Here is a 15,753-nt window from a genome sequence, read left to right on the forward strand (position 1 = left end):
GACATGGAACAACAGCCTAGTTCCAAATTGGGAAAAGAGTATGTCAAGGCTGCATATTGTCACCCTGCTTATTTAACTTATATGGAGAGTACATCATGAGAAATGCTGGGCTGGAAGAAGCACAAGCTGGAATCAAGATTGCCAGGAGAAATATCAATAACCTCAGATATGCAGATGACACCACTCATGGCAGAAAGTGAAGAACTAAAGAGCCTCTTGATAAAAGTGAAAGAGAAGAGTGGAAAAGTCATCTTAAAACTCAACATTCAGAAAACTAAGATCATGGCATCTGGTCCCATCACTTCATGGCAAACAGATGGGAAAACAATAGAAACAGTGACAGACTTTATTTTGGGGGCTCCAAAATCACTGCAGATGGTGACTGCAGCCATGAAATTAAAAGATGCTTGCTCCTTAAAAGAAAAATTATGACCAACCTAGACAGCATATTAAAAAGCAGAGACAATACTTTTCCAACAAAGGTCCATCTAGTCAAAGCTATGGTTTTTCTAATAGTCATGTATGTATGTGAGAGTTGGGCTATAAAGAAAGCTGAGAGCCAAAGAATTGATGCTTTTGAACTGTGGTGTTGAAGAAGACCCGAGCGTTGTCCCTTGGACTGCAGGGAGATCCAACCAGAAGAAATCAGTCCTGAATATTCATTGGAAGGATTGATGCTAAATTTCACCTGATGTGAAGAACTGACTCATTTGAAACGACCCTGATGCTGGCAAAGATTGAAGGCGGGAGGAGAAGGAGATGACAGAGGGTGAGACGGCTGGATGGCATCACCGACTCAAAGGACGTGAGTTTGTGTAAACTCTGGGAGTTGGTGATGGACGGGGAGGCCTGGCGTGCTGCAGTCCATGGGGTCACAAAGATTCAGACATGACTGAGCTGTACTTCAGGGGATCTGAGCAATTCCATCTCAGTCAGTCAATCCAGGTGAGCCCTGGCCGTGGTGAGTTGTGTTGGTGGTGTGTATCCTGGTTACAGATGATAAGAACAAACTGTACCTTGTCAGTCCTCGCAAAACATAGAATTCCACTTGAATGAAGAGAAAAACATGGGACACATCTCACCTGAGGGGCATTCTATGAAATACCTGTCCACTGCTCCTTGAAATTGTCAAGACTACCAAAAACAAAGACATGAGAGAAACTCAACAGAGACATGACAGCCAAATGTATGGAGATACGATCTCCTGGGGGCTTCCCAGGTGGCTCAGTGGTAAAGAATTTGCCTGCTAATGCAGGAGATGCAGGTTCAATCCCTGAATCAGGAAGATCCCCTGGAGAAGGAAATGGCAACCCACTGCAGTATTCTTGAATGGACAAGAACACCATGGACCGAGAAGCCTGGTGGGCTACAGTCCATGGGGTCACAAAGAGTTGGACATGAATCAGCGACCAAACAACACACAAAGGTTATTTTGACTGGGTCCATTCACACATCACCGGCAGAGATAAATGATGAACTGAGAGGTTCAGACAGAAGGAAGTGTTTTATCTTTGACAAATTCTTTTCTGATACTCAACACTTTGTCAGGATCTCCCCTTCCAGTTGAGGACGTGTGGGGCTCTGCATTCCCCAGGAGACTGGAGGGTACCAGTCCTCCCCATCCACCAGCAGCAGAACAACACACAGGTCCTTCGGAAGGTGGCATTTCAGCTCTGCAAACACAAGAGAAAATGATATTTTTAGAATGATTGTGTGTATGCTGCAAACAAAGTTAAAAGATCAAGAAAATGATTGCACTTCTCTGCAGGAGTTGTTGTGCATATCTGCACCTTGGTTTCTGTGTCACCACCTAGCCCTGCTGGAGAGACCAGCGCTATGACTAGTCATAATAATTTTGGTGGTTGTTCCATCAATTTAAGAGTACATGGTGAAAATAAAGCATTGACAGATCATGAATCATTTATGTTCCACCTTTTCCTAAACAGATTTGATGGAGCAGCCAGTTAATGTGTGCCCCTAAGCATATGCCTTATTTTGTGCTAATGTTAGTTTTGAGCCACACAGATCATGACACACAGTCGTTATTCAGCTAACTACTGTAGCAAGAATTTGGCTTGGGGTTGCTGCTAAGGTCTGCCTGCTAAGTTTAGACATCACAGGGTCAGAAAGCAGCATCTCTTCCCTAAATTGTTCTTAGATCATTAACTGCTTCCACATTCAAAAAACTTAAAATCTCCAGCCACTCCACAACTCCTAGTTTTATTGCTATTAAAAATCAGAAATTCAACTGAATAAATTTGAAGACCTAATTGGTTATTCTAAATGACTCATGAGTCAGGCACCATCTCACCCAGCTTTAAGGCACTCTGAAAGTGTGTGTTAGTTGTTCAATCCTGCCCAATTCTGTGAGACACCATAGATTGTAACCTGCCAGCCTCCTCTGTTCATGGGATTCTCCAGGCAAGAATACTGGAGTGGGTAGCTATTTCCTTCTCCAGAGGATCTTCCCCATTCAGGAATTGAACCCATTTCTCCTGCAGTGCAGGAAGATTCTTAACTGTCTGAGCTACTGGGGAAGCTGAGGCACACTGAGGGGTTGTACAAAAGGGGAGGATTTTATAAATAGGAGGAGGGTCGGGCAAGAAGGTGTTAGTAAAAGAAAAGAAAGGATAGGGTGGGCCAGTTTATTTTGGGAGGAGGGAACAGCAGAGTCTTTGTCATGTAGACTGTCTTTCTGGTGAACCAGGAAATTTCACATGGACTGTTACAGAGGTCTGGGAGGGATTGAAATTGAAATCAAATGTCTGTTTGCTGTCCTGGGCAAGTGAGTCTAGTGCTTATTACTTCTTCTAAACAGTTAAGTGTAGATTTCCTCATTATGTCCACCATCTATGGAGGGTTCTGGGGATTAGATAGCAATCTTAATAAAGTTCTTAGCACAGTGCCAAGCATACAGCAAAGGCTCCATTCTTATTAACTGTTGTTGTTATGATTACTTGAACACTTTGACTCATAATCTGCCTTTCCTTCCCAACTCCTGCCAGCATTATGGTGGTTCTGAAATAGGAGGGAAAGGGGCAGGGCACAACCTTTGAAAGAATGACATAGCCTGAGGATGAAACATAAACTGATTAGAATCATATGAGTCAAAAATGGCAGACAAATCAACTTCTGAGACTAGACCTTGATCCTCCATCAGCAAGCTAAATGACATACCTAGAGGTGCCATAACATTTCCAAGGCACTGTCCAAAGACCAAAAAGTGGGTGGTGGCCCAATTCCAGGAAATCTCCACGCTTAGTCGCTCAATTGTATCCGATTCTTTGTGACCCCATGGACTGCAGCCCTCCAGGCTCCTCTGTCCATGGGATATTCCAGGCAAGAATACTGGAGTGGGTTGCCATTCCCTCCTCCAGGGGATCTTCTCAACCCAGGGATCAAACCCAAGTCTCCCATGCTGCAGGTAGATTCTTTACCGACTGAGCCACCAGGGGAGCCCTTACCCCAAATAGTAAAATAACCCTCCCACTCATTAGCATATGAAATAACCCAGCCCATAAAAACTTCCCAGTGTGTATTTCAGGGCTGCTCTTCAGACAGGTATAGGAGTTCTTGTTGGTGGAGCAGAATAATGGAATCCATAAACATGCAGACACTCATGGTAGTAATTGAATAAAGAGGACGACAGAGAATGAGATGGTTGGATGGCATCACTGACTCAAAGGACATGACTTTGAGTAAACTCCAGGAGTTGCTGATGGACAGGGAGGCCTGGTGTGCTGCAGTCCATGGGGTTGCAAAGAGTCAGACACAACTGAGTGACTGAACTGAACTGAAAGAGGAGGAAAGTACAAAGCTCCCAGCCTAGACACTAAGAGGGGGTAAAGAGTCCCCCCAAGGTGGGACTTACAGCAGTTTTTTTATCCTTCCTGAGACCACCTTAGGGGTTCCCTGGTGGCTCAGATAGTAAAGCCTCTGCCTGCAATGCGGGAGACCCAGGTTCGATCCCTGGGTCGGGAAGATCCCTGGAGAAGGAAATGGCAACCCACTCCAGTATTCTTGCCTGGAGAATCCCATGGACAGAGGAGCCTGGTAGACTACAGTTCATGGGGGTGGCAAAGAGTCAGACACGACTGAGCTACTTCACTTTCACTTTCTTCAGTTCAGTTCAGTTCAGTCACTCAGTCCTGTCCGACTCTTTGCGACCCCATGAATCACAGCATGCCAGGCCTCCCTGTCTATCACCAATTCCCGGAGTTCACTCAAACGCATGTCCATCGAGTCAGTGATGCCATCCAGCCACCTCATCCTCTGTCGTCCCCTTCTTTTCCCGCCCCCAATCCCTCCCAGCATCAGGGTCTTTTCCAATGAGTCAACTCTTTGCATGAGGTGGTCAAAGTATTGGAGTTTCAGCCTCAGCATCAGTCCTTCCAATGAACACCCAGGGCTGATCTCCTTTACAATGGACTGGTTAGACCTCCTTGCAGTCCAAGGGACTCTCAAGAGTCTTCTCCAACACCACAGTTCAAAAGCATCAATTCTTTGGCACTCAGCTTTCTTCACAGTCCAACTCTCACATCTATACATGACCACTGGAAAAACCATAGTCTTGACTAGACAGACCTTTGTTGGCAAAGTAATGTCTCTGCTTTTCAGTATGCTATCTAGGTTGGTCATAAGTTTCCTTCCAAGGAGTAAGCATCTTTTAATTTCATGGCTGCAGTCACCATCTGCAGTGATTTTGGAGCCCCAAAAAATAAAGTCTGACACTGTTTCCACTGTTTCCCCATCTATTTCCCATGAAGTGGTGGGACCAGATGCCATGATCTTTGTTTTCTGAATGTTGAGCTTTAAGCCAACTTTTTCACTCTCCACTTTAACTTTCATCAAGAGGCTTTTGAGTTCCTCTTCACTTTCTGCCATAAGGGTGGTCATCTGCATAGCTGAGGTTATTGATATTTCTCCAGGCAATCTTGATTCCAGTTTGTGTTTCTTCCAGTCCAGCGTTTCTCATGATGTACTCTGCATATAAGTTAAATAAACAGGGTGACAATATACAGCCTTGACTAACTCCTTTTCCTATTTGGAATCAGTCTGTTGTTCCATGTCCAGTTCTAACTGTTGCTTCCTGACCTGCATACAAATTTCTCAAGAGGCAGATCAGGTGGTCTGGTATTCCCATCTCATATCTGTCTAAATAAACCTGCTTTCACTTTACCAGGGCTGGCTCTTGAATTATTTACTTTAGAAGCCATGGACCCCACTTGGCAGCCCACCCCATCTGAGGGTCTCGCCTGACACCCGGGGCCTGATCCTCCACTCACACTCTACTCTTTCCTGCAACAACATGGAGTTCTTCCATGTTGCGAATTTTCAGTGTTCTCCTTCTAATCCAAGCTCTCTCTGAGGATCAGAACTGAGGTGTGATCTTCCTGAAGTATTAGTCTGATTATGCCATCAGCCAAATTAAAACAATACCTGATCTGGTAGGAACCAGGCTGCGTGGCAGGAGGTGAGCAGTGGGTGTAATTGTTGACTAAAAATGATGTACAACTTGAAAGTTGAGACTGAAGTTTTATTTGCGGCAAAATGAGGACTGTACTCAGGGAGGCAGCACCTCAGATAGCTCTGAGAGATGGCTCCAAAGAGGTAGTGTGGAAAGGTCAATGTATAAGGTTTTGGTGAAGAGGGAGTTCAATGTGTGGGGGTGTGTAATTTCCTAGGTTCTGTCTCGTCACAACAAAAAGTTGAAGTGACAGACCAGCGTTACAGCCTTCAGACAGACCAGTGTTAACAGCCCTCTGACGACCACTGTTACAGCTCTGTGTTACAGCTCAGTTTTATTTAGAAAGTAAAGGAAAATACATCCTCGAGGTGTGAGGGCAAGCCGACCCAAAAGACACAAAGAGAAGAGAGGCCCTGGGCTCAATTTTGGCTCCTCTTTTTATATGTTTTTTCTCCTCTCCCTGGGCCTGCCCTATGTAAATTGGGCTAGTCAGGAGTGCTGTTTGCTTTACCTGAGGTCCTCACTCCAGTCCTTAGACCTTCCTTTGTTCTATTTTCATTGACTTTTCCCTTCCTTGTCTTTTAGCCACCGCCATTCTGGACTCCTTTTTCCTATTCTAACTACTTATCAAATGTAATCAAGCTTCCTTTACAAGAAGCCTTCTCCTAGTCATGAGGATCTGATGTCACCATGAACAGATTTAGTGCTTTTCTAGATATGAGGAGATGCAGGGATTGAGATCATAAAATCTGTTCCTAAAAATATCCAGCTATCTAAAGACCTGTTTTGATGCTTTTGAACTGCGGTGTTGGAGAAGACTCTTCAGAGTCCCATGGACTGCGAGGAGATCCAACCAGTCCATTCTAAAGGAGATCAGTCCTGGGTGTTCTTTGGAAGGACTGATGCTAAAGCTGAAACTCCAGTACTTTGTCCACCTCATGCAAAGAGTTGATTCATTGGGGGCAGAAGGAGAAGGGGACGACAGAGGATGAGATGCTGGATGGCATCACTGACTCGATGGATGTGAGTCTGAGTGAACTCCGGGAGTTAGTGATGGACAGGGAAGCCTGGCATGCTGTGATTCATGGGGTCGCAAAGAGACACGACTGAGCAACTGAACGGAACTGAAAGACCTGTCCCATCAGATTCCCTGGAGTACAGAGCACCTCACTTTACCCTGAACTCCTTCAGGGGGGTGTTAAAGGTCAACAGCTGCAGCAGCACAGGGTTCAATCTCCACAGAGGCAGATGGCAAATGCCCTTGTTGTCACGGTTGTTTAGTAGTTGGCAAATGCTCTTGGCAAGTGCCAATTCGTAGTTGACAAAATCAAACACTCCCCTCCCCCATCCCTGAGAAAATTGTCTTCCATGAAACTGGTCTCTGGTGCCAAAAAAGGGTTGGGAACCAATAAGTTAAAAAACCTTCAAGGGTTCACCTAGTAAAATTCAGCATCTTTAGCTTGTCATGAGTAAATTCACAATCTTGATTTAATGTACTTCTTCTTTAATCTCAACCCACAGATACTATACCCTCGAAACCCAAACTTCAAGGATACCTTACTCTTTCTGTCTTTCCAGCCTGGGCAGTTTCAGATTATGGTTCTTAGTTTGGAGCATGGGAAGGGGAGGGGCCCTTCTTCCTTCTAGGCCAGAAGCTCCTGCTCACCTTTCATTTGCATAGAGGATACTTTTGCTTTCCAGACCCTTCTCTGACTCTCATTTCCCTTCCCTTTGTGTCACCTGAAGGTCAGTGTCCCTCTGTGAAGTCCCGCTGTCCAGCTCAGTTTCTGGATCAAGGCAGTGATCACAAAACTGAGGTGAAATTGCACCCGAGGGCTTTCTTCTCACTCCTTTTCAGAAATCTTAAGTCCTCTAAGGACAAGACTTAGTCTGATAGGAATTTTTTTTTTTTAACTTTCTTGTACATAGTGCTGCCTGGAACACAGGAGGGGTCCAACAACTGCTAACTGAACCAGTGACTCAATCTCATCATCTCTTCCAGCCTGAAAGTTGAAACTCTGCCACAAAGATTCACAGCCTCCTCACCTCCAGGGATAATTCTACTTTTCAGCTCGTCAAGGACAGAGGTAATTCCTACCTGAAGACTAAAAGTCTCCTCAGTCTTCTTTTAAATTTAAATTAGATGGTTAGGGGAGGGGCATAAGTATAAATACCCCAAGAGATTTCAGAGATTATCTGTGAATTGACATTAACCTTTCCACAATATCTGCTTTCTTCTGCCTGTACGGGTCAACCAGGAGAAGGTGAGTGAGACCAAGTTTTTAAATTGTAAATAACATGGTTTTTCTAATTGCTTTTTAAAAATATATACTTCAAGTACTAAACAAAAAGCACTGATTTTTTTTGCCAGCTTAAATAGTGAAAATACTTGTTTTATGAACATTTAGTTTGCCAGTAAGACAGATGAATTTGAAAAAAAAAAAAGCAAATACTTTACAAACATTCTACCTTGTAGATTCTATTGAACTGTGAATTAGATAATTTTTAAATAAAACTATTCTTTGAGTGAAACTTCTTGATCAAAGCCTACTCAAACCAAAAACATTTTCAAAATAAAATTCTTCAGTCTTTGAACAAACCTGGAAGTAAAGCAAAGTGAAAATTTGCTAATTAGAGAGGAACAGCTTTTAGCGGAAATGTGCTAAGGTATGTATGCATGCAGTTGAGAAATGTAAGATTTTTGACAATTGAAAGACATTATCTGTGATAAGAACACATACTTTAAAAATTTCCTGTTTGTCTTGGTTATGCAATTTCTTAGCCTTGGCAATTTGTCTGTCTGGGTAAATGTAACATAAACAGGCATGTCTGATTTGGAAACTTCTGTGAAAGTCAATACTTAAGAGAGTTCTACAAGAAACGATTATTCCAGAAGAATAACTGTTGTGAGTTAAATCTCTAATTTGTCAAAAACAGTAATCTTAGAATTATTCTTAGCTTAGTAACTGTTCCCCAAAGGGCTTCTGGCCTTCCCAGGTGGCTCAGAGGTAAAGAATCTGCCTGCAATGCAGGAGACATGGGTTTGATGCCTGGGTCAGAAAGATCCCCTGGAGGAGGAAATGGCAACTCACTCCACTATTTTTGCCTGGAGAATCCCATGGGTAGAGGAGCCTGGTGGGCTACAGTCCATGGGGTCCCAAAGAGTCTGAGTAAGCGACTGAGCATACATGCACATTGTGATGTCTTACCACTGTTAATTTCATATATTATATATATATATTTTTTCATCTCAGATGTAGTATTTCTCACATCTAGCAATTTAACTTGGTTCTTTCTACAATTTACATTTCTTTTCTGCAGTCTTCTTGAGCATATTAAGTATATTTTTAACAGTTGTTTTAATGTCTTATCTACTGACTATGTCATTTCTGCATCTGCATCTTTGTTTTCTTCCTATTGGTACTGAGACAACATGTTTTATTGCTTAATTGTTTGGTAATTCATGATCAGACACCAGTGCTGTCAATTATGTGCTATTGGATGTTTGAATTTTTAAAAATTTCTTTAAATATGTTTGGGTTTCAGTTCTAAAATGCAGTTAAATTGTTTGAAATCCATTTGATCTTTTTGAGGCTTATAGCTCTATCAGTGTAAGTAGCTAAATAGTCTGTTTAATCTGACTTCAATTATAACCAAATACCTTTAAAAAAAAAAAAAAGTGGGTTTGAGAGCAAATCCAATTCCCTTTATTCAGTCATGGCCAGATGTAGAAATTCATCCAATATCTTTTTTGATAGCAGTTCCATGAGAACACTTAAGTTCACTTGTCAACTTTCAAGTACGTAATACTGTTAACTGTAGTCACCATGCTCTCCATTAGATGCTCTACATGCATCTACATTAGTTAGAGATGCAACTTATCCATCTTATAACTAAGACTTTGTACCCTCTGACCAACCTCTCCCTATTTCCTCCACCCAGGAGCCACTGGCTACCACCACTGTTTCTATGAGTTCAGTTATTTTCTTTTGGTTTTGCCATGCCACGTGGCTTCTGGGATCTTAGTTCCCCTACCTGGGATGGAATCCAAGCCCTAGGCAGTGAGAGCATTGAGTCCTAAACATTGGATGAGGAAATTTCCTACAGTGTCTTTTAAAATTCTTTCCACATGCATGTGTGCTAAGTCGCTTCAGTCTTGTCCAAGTCTATATGACCCAATGGACCGTAGCCCTCCAAGCTCCTCTGTCCATGGGATTCTCCAGGCAAGAATACCCGAGTGGGTTGCCATTCCCTCCTCCAGGGGATCTTCCCAACCCAGGGATCAAACCCCCGTCTCCTATGTCTCCTGCATCTGCAGGCAGGTTCTTTACCACTGGAGCCTCCGCACGCACAACCACGTAGCAAGTCAAATGAAATAAAGTCACATTCTTAGAATGAACTTCATGGTAAAGATTATTTGTGACTGAAAACTGCACACATTTTTGTTTATAATTTTGTTGCCCCCTAACTTACAAACTCTAGAGGGGCAATTCACAAATAATTCAAAGGATGAGGTCAAGCCTTCAACCCCAGCAAGAAGGGCTCTTGGGTGAAAGTACTGATGCAGGTAGTGGTTGCTTGCCTGCTCAGTTGCGTCCGACTCTCTGTGACCCCATGAACTGTATGCAGCCTGCAGGCACCTCTGTCCTTGGGATTTCCCAGGCGAGAATACCAGAGTGGGTTGCCATTAGGCTGCTGATAAGCAGAACTGCACTTAACAGGAATGGCTAATGGCTTCTGCAGGGCAGGTTTGCTGCATGCTGAACTAGGCCAGCACAGACCTAACTGTAGCTGAAAGCAAGCCTGAAACACAGCTTAGCCTCACTTATCCTGTAAAATAAGAGAAAACAGACTGAAATGTCTTTGGTAGAGTTTCTCAACTTGAGATCCTTGCTTCTTTATTGGTAAACACTGAATTTTGTGCATTTTTCTGGGTCAGAGTGTCTGTAGCTATAAACAAATTCTGGAAGGAGGGAATGATTTCTTAAAATGGTAAAATCTAGAGTTTTTAACAGGAACTCTATCTCTGTAGATACAGGGTGTCCCACCCGACCAGAAAATTGAAAGTTTTTTACCTAAACTTCAACCTGCATTTAGGTCTTTATCCTTCATCTGCCTATTTTGAATAATAAATACTGAATTAATTTGTTGTTGCTTAGTATTCAAATAAAACCATGTGATTGATATTAACTCAACATTTAAAAACATTTAAAGGTTTCTAGCTTATAGTGTGGAGAAGGCAATGGCACCCCACTCCAGTACTTTTGCCTGGAAAATCCCATGGATGGAGGAGCCTGGTAGGCTGTGGTCCACGGGGTTGCTAAGAGTCGGACACGACTGAGCGACTTCACTTTCACTTTTCACTTTCATGCATTGGAGAAGGAAATGGCAACCCACTCCAGTGTTCTTGCCTGGAGAATCCCAGGGACGGGGGAGCCTGGTGGGCTGACGTCTATGGGGTTGCACAGAGTCAGACATGACTGACTGAAGTGATTTAGCAGCAGCAGCAGCTTATAGTGACCCCTGGTGTTGTTTTGAAAAACATGCAGCTTGCTATTCTTATCTCATCTTTAAGACCATCCACTGATGTTAGCTGGGGCTTCCCAGGTGGCTCAGTGCTAAAGAATCTGCCTGCCTGAAGAGACATAGATTAGATTCCTGGGTCAGGAAGATCCAGAGTATGGCAAGAGGAGGGTATGGCAACCCACTCCGGTATTCTTGTCTGGAGAATTCCTTGGACAGAGGAGCCTGGTGGACTACGGTACATGGGGTCGCACAGAGTTGGACATGAATGAAGCAACTTAGTATGCACATGCACACACATTTTGGAGACATACATAGCTCTAGTTCATGTACTTTAAACTATTGGGTAGTCTTCAGTTGTATAACTTGAGTATACTGCTACTTAACTTATCTGCATCCCCACTAGTGGGCAATTATGCTTTTTCCGTATCACTTTATCCTTGTCAGAGTGTCTGTTGTTGTTTAGTCGCTTAGTCATGTCAGAGTGCCCGGTCCCTGATAAATGTTGCTGAGTGAATGAATAAACTAAATGAATCATCCATGAGTAACAAGGAAGCTTACTGTGAAGCATGTTAGACTTCTGGTATGGACTGTAGTTGAGAATCGCTACTAGAAATTGCAGTGTCAAAAGGATGCCCAGGAAGCGCCAAGCCCAGCCCCTTGCTTTGTTTTCATGATCTTAGAGGCAGATAGACAGGGTTGGGAAAGAATAGCCTTTTACTGCTTTCAAGCTCTGTATAATATAGTTTTTCAGTTTTCATAATTGGCATTAATATCTTCAATTATCTCTCAGCTGAAGAAACAGTACATCTCAAGGATGATCTTTCTACTTTTGAATTCAAAAAGCACTCTGTTAGCCACCTTTCGAATTGTAGGGACACACCCAGCTGGCTGGCTACAGGCCATCACAACCTGAGTGTGGCCTATATTTACTGAGTCAAGAATAAATCTGCCTAGGCTGCTTTGTTGTTACAAGGAGACCAGTTATTTAATGCTCAAGTTTGAGTTCAGATACTCTGATTCCTCAGTTGGTTTTCATATTGTGACAGAGGGCAGCTTCCATGTAAGAACTTGACAACACTGACTATGCAGTGATGGCAAAGTTTTGGCATAGGACATTCATTATTTAATATTTGGGGATGATGCATTTTGTGGCTGGGACAAAGCAATGCTGAAATGTGGTTGACTGAAACCATGATTAGAAATTTCTGATTTTTGGCAAAATGCCACAATACTTTCTCCTGGTATCCAGCTTCTACATCCTCACCCTAAAGGTTTTCAATTGCAGACAAGAGAGAACATTTTATGAATGTGTTTAAAGACAATAGGTTTGTTTCTCTCCTGTCCTATATTTTAGACATGGACCTTATCTTAATGACTCTATCTCCTTTTATTATTTACCTTTCAAAATAAAATTATACACCAAGGCTTTGCTGATAGAAGCATTTCTGGACAATTTTTCTTTGAGCTGAGCTCATGTTGACTAGGCAAGCTACAAAGCTACAAATTTAATACATTATCATTTCTTCTTTTGGCCACACTGCAAAGCATGCAGGATCTTAGTTCCCTGACCAGACATCAAACCTGTGCCCCCTGCATTGGAAATGCAGAGTTTTGACAGCTGGACCAGGGAAGTCCCTAAAAAGTTTCCTTTTAAAGAATATGCATCTACTAATAATTCCCTTTATCTTGAGACCGTTGTCTTGCCATGGCTTGTACTAGTGTCCTGGAAAGGTATTCTTATCAAGAACTAACAAAAGTTTAAAAGTTAACTAATTATATAAATAGTATGCTATTACATTGGTTTTGAGAGAGCAATAATCAGCCCAAGACTGAGACAGCAAAAATGTGCCAATACAAATTTTTCATGCTATTTAGAATTTTAAACAGAATTTGAGGAAAAACAGCCACTTAAGCCTACGCCTATATATAAAGCACTCAGTGTGATACCTCATACATGCTTATTCCATTTTATCAGCTCCATTTTTCTGAAATCAGGGGTGTGTCTATTAAAAACATTTTTTTTACAAATTATTTTTTATTTTGAATTATAATGGATGTACAATTTTACATTGTTACATGTGTACAGCATGGTGACTCACAACATACTTCATTTATAGTTATTATGAAATATTGGCTATATTCCTTCTATTGTACAATATATCCTTGTAGTTTATTTTATATGTAGTAATTTGTGCCTTTTATTTCCCTACCCCTATACTGTCCCTCCTCCCTTCCAGCTCCTCCTGGTAACAACTAGTCACTACATCTGTGTCTGCTGCTTCTTTGTTATATTCACTAGTTTGTTGTATTTTTGATTCCGCATATAAGTGATATCATACAGTATTTGTCTTTCCCTGTCTGAATTATTTCACTTAGCCTGATACCTGAGTCTTGTTGCTCCAAATGGCAAAATTTCATTCTTTTTAATGGCTGGGTAGTCTTCTGTATACCATATAGTCTTCTCTATACCATTTATCTATATACCACGTCTTTGTCCCTTCATCTATTGGTGTATGTTTAGGTTGCTTCTGTACCTTGGCAATTATAAATAATGCTGTTATGGACATGTGGGTGCATATATCTTTTTGAATTCGGGTCTTTTTTTTTGCAGGGGTTATGTACCCCGGAGTGGAATTGCTGGGTCATATAATGCTTCTGTTTTTAGTTTTTTGAGACACCTCCATACGGTTTTCCAAAGTGGCTGCATCATTTTAAGATCCCCACCAGCAACATATTTAAGAGTTCCAAATTTCTCCATACCCTTGTTATTATTTTTGATTTTAGCCATTCTAACTGATGTGAACTGGTATCTTGTTGCAATTTTGATTTGCATTTCCCTAATAACTAATGAAATTGAACATATATTCACATGCTTATTGGATAAGTGAATATTTTTGTTGAAATGTACATTCAAATCTCAGCCTACTTACAACACTGGGTTCTTTTTTATTGAGTCATAGGAGTTCACTATATAGTCTGGGTACTTGTTCTTATGTTCTCACCTTCTGTGTAATCTTTTCCATTTATGATAGTGTCCTTTGAAGCAGTTTTTAATTTTGATGAGGTCCAATTTATCTAATTTGTATGAATTGCCTGGTATTACACCTAAGAAAGAGCTTCCTTGGTGGCTCAGTGACAAAGAATTCAAGTGCAATGCAGGAGACACAGAAGATGTGGGTTTGATCCCTGGGTTGGGAAGATCCCCTGGAGAAGGAAATGACAACCCACTCCAGTATTTTTGCCTGGGAAATCCCATGGACAGAAGAGTCTGGTGGGCTATGGTCCATGGGGTCTCAAAGAGTTGGACATGACTGAAACGGCATACGTAAGAAACCGCTGCCTAATGCAAGGTCACAAAGATTTTCTCCTATGCATTCTCCTGAGAGTTTTACCTTCTAGCTCTTCCAGAAGCTGGAAGTCCAAAGACTTAGCTGTAAGTCTTTGATCCAGTTTGAGCTGTTTAAGTGGTACGAGGTGGTAGCCCAGCTTCATCTTTTCAATGTAGATACCCAGTTGTTCCAACACCATTGGTTAAGAAGGCTATTCTTTCTCCATTGAAGCATCTTGATGCCCTTCTTGAAAATCAATTAACTTTAACACTTCATTTCTGGACTCTCAATTCCTTTCCTTTAATCAGTATAATATAGTCAGTACCACACTGTCTTTTCTTTTTTTAAATAAATATTTGGTCATTGTCCCAAAGTTGGTGGTTGTTCAGTCACTCAGTCATGTCTGACTCTGTGTCCCCATGGACTGCAGCATGCCAGGCTTCCCTGTCCTCCCAGTTTGCTGAAATGCATGTCCACTGAGTCAGCAATGCCATCCAAGCACTTCATTCTCTGTTGTCCCCTTCCCCTTCCTTCAATCCTTCCCAGCATCGGGATTTTTTCCAATGAGTCGGCTCTTCACATCAGGTGGCCAAAGTATTGGAGCTTCAGCTTCAGCATCAGTCCTTCCAGTGAATATTCAGGGTTGATTTCCTTTAGGATTGACTGGTTTGATCTCCTTGCTATCCAAGAGACTCAAGAGTCTTCTCCAATACCACAATTCAAAAGCATCAATTCATCAGGGCTCAGCCTTTTTTTAATTGTCCAACTCTCACATCCATACATGACTACTGGAAAAACCACAGCTTTGACTAGATGGGCCTTTGCAGGCAAAGTAGTGTCTCTGCTTTTTAATATGCTGTCTACATTTGTCATTGCTTTTCTTTCAAGGATTAAGCACCTTTTAATTTCATGGCTGCAGTCACCATCCACAGTGATTTTGGAGCCCAAGAAGATAAAGTCTGTCACTGTTTCCATTGTTTCCCCATCATTTGCCATGATGTGATGGGACTGGATGCCATGATCTTAGTTTCTTGAATGTTAAGTTTTAAGCCAGTTTTTCCCCTCTCCTCTTTCAACTTCATCAAAACCTCTTTGCTTCTGCCAAACTTGGTATTGTTGCTGTTGTTGTTTAATTGCTAAGTTGTGGCTGGCTCTTTTGCAACCCCACGGACTGTAGCCTGTGAGGCTCCTCTGTCCATGGGATTTTCCTGGCAAGAATACTGGAGTGGGTTGCTTTTTCCTTCCCCATACACTGTCTGGATTACTGTAGCCTTGTGCTAAGTTTTGAATTTGGGAAGTGCAAATGCTCCACATTTGTTCTTTTTCAAGATTGTTTTGGCTATTCTGGTCCCTTGGATTTCCATATGAATTTTATGATGAACTTGCCAGTTTCTGCAAAAAAAACAAAAAACGAAAAAACCTACCTAGGAT

At 42.0% G+C, this 15,753-nt stretch overlaps 1 long non-coding RNA gene across 1 annotated transcript in view; it reads right to left on the minus strand.

Annotated features, from left to right (window-relative positions):
• The window catches only part of LOC138990704 (uncharacterized), a 56,409-nt gene that overhangs the window by 34,386 nt on the left and 6,270 nt on the right, over window positions 1-15,753 (minus strand). Inside the window, exon 2 of the long non-coding RNA XR_011466783.1 lies at window positions 1,539-1,673. This is a non-coding gene — a long non-coding RNA (uncharacterized lncRNA). The remainder of the gene's footprint in view (window positions 1-1,538; window positions 1,674-15,753) is intronic.

The sequence above is a fragment of the Bos mutus genome, chromosome 14 (assembly GCF_027580195.1).
Source record: "Bos mutus isolate GX-2022 chromosome 14, NWIPB_WYAK_1.1, whole genome shotgun sequence".
NCBI classification, from domain to species: domain Eukaryota; kingdom Metazoa; phylum Chordata; class Mammalia; order Artiodactyla; family Bovidae; genus Bos; species Bos mutus.